At 39.2% G+C, this 1,731-nt stretch overlaps 1 long non-coding RNA gene across 1 annotated transcript in view; it reads right to left on the bottom strand.

Annotated features, from left to right (window-relative positions):
- Nucleotides 1-1,731, bottom strand: part of LOC119473466 — a 23,983-nt gene that overhangs the window by 19,552 nt on the left and 2,700 nt on the right. The window lies entirely within an intron of this gene.

Here is a 1,731-nt window from a genome sequence, read left to right as displayed (position 1 = left end):
TTTTTTGAGACGGAGTTTTGCTTGTGCTGCCCAGGATGGAGTGCAGTGGCATGATCTCGGCTCACTGCAACCTCCGCTCCCAGGTTCAAGTGATTCTCCTGCCTCAACCTCCTGAGTAGCTGGGATTACAGGCATCTGCCACCACACCCGGCTAATTTTGTATTTTTATTAGAGATGTGGTTTCTCCACGTTGGTCATGCTGGTCTCGAACTACCGACCTCAAGTGATCCGCCTGCCTCAGCCTCCCAAAGTGCTGGGATTACAGGCGTGAGCCACTGGGCCCAGCCTGAACTTCTTTTCCTACCTCTGGCTGCTGTTTCTAAGTGAGCTCTTCTTCCATTTCCTACTCTTTAAATGCAAGGGGTCCTCAAGTTTGCATCCATTCTGTCTTTTTCCTTTAACCACACCATCTCACTCAACTAACTCATTTTTTCTTATATCTCCATTACCATGTTTAAGAGATGATCCTCCAATCTTTATTACCGAAGCAGATCTCTCTCTCTTTGCTTCCTAATTCAAACTCATCACCCCATACTACATATAGATGTAATTGTAGAGTAGATAATCAAATTCTAACACATTAAAAAATCCATCTCAACATCTTTCTACATCTCCATGGTCCCTATTTCAATTAATGGCATCTTCAACTAACTTCTTCCAAGCTAGAAACTCCAGCAACATCTTTTACTTCACCAACTCACTCCTTTTATCACTTGGAAAATTTGGTTGATCAGATCTCATCTACTACATCTACCATCTCCTTTCTATTCCTACATGGATGAACCCTTACATTACCTTGTCTGAACTTATACAAAAGCATCAAAAATGGTTTCCTGCTCCTAGTTTCTCCCCTTGCCAAACAAACTTTGTGTTACATCAGCACAGAGTTAAGAGGTTTTACAAGGTGTGTTATGAAAGCTGTCCTTTCTCCCAAACTCCCAATTTCCTGTTCCACAAAGGCAACCTCTTTCAACATTTTAGAAAATATTTGGGGAAAAAATTGTATCTGTACTGAACATGTATGGATTTTTTCTTGTCATTATTCCCTAAACAAAGTATAACAATTATTTACATAGCATTTATGTTGTATTACGTATTATAGAAATCTAAAGATGATTTAAAGTATCTTAGAGATTGATGCCTAGGTTATATGCAAATACCACACCATTTTACATTAGGGACTTGGAGATCCTCAGGTTTTAGTACCCTTGGGAGGTCCTGGAACAGAGTCTCCAGGGATGACTTTTGATTCCTGGCTTCTTTCACTGTTGGCTTAGGATTCAGTTTTGTTAGGTCAGTCACATCAGAGTTAACCTATTTTATGGCTACTTTCTAATTCTGAAAATGCTGTTGTTGTTCTTTCCTCTCCTAATTTATCCTTTTGGGCATACGCTTTGGAAAATCCCTTTATTGTCATTTTAGTGGGATTTGAGGAGGAAATGTCGCTAACAATTTATGTGTTCAACTCACAAATTCCAGAAGTCTGTCAAACTTTGGAAGCAGGTATCATCTAAGTCTATTTCCCTTTCTTCTTTTTTAAACTTTTATTTTAGGGTCAGGGATACACGTGCAGGCTTGTTATACAGGTAAAACTCACGTCATGGGGGTTTGTTGTACAGAGTAAACAGACAACCTACAGAATGGGAGAAAATACTTGCAAACTATGCACATAAAGGTCTAATATCCCAGTATCTATAAGGAACTTAAACAAATTTATAAGAAAAAAACGGG

The sequence above is a fragment of the Cebus imitator genome, unplaced genomic scaffold (assembly GCF_001604975.1).
Source record: "Cebus imitator isolate Cc_AM_T3 unplaced genomic scaffold, Cebus_imitator-1.0 Scaffold161, whole genome shotgun sequence".
In the NCBI taxonomy this organism is placed as follows: Eukaryota; Metazoa; Chordata; class Mammalia; order Primates; family Cebidae; genus Cebus; species Cebus imitator.
The sequence above is the reverse complement of the archived record's forward strand: the minus strand, read 5'-3'. Positions and strand labels throughout refer to the sequence as shown.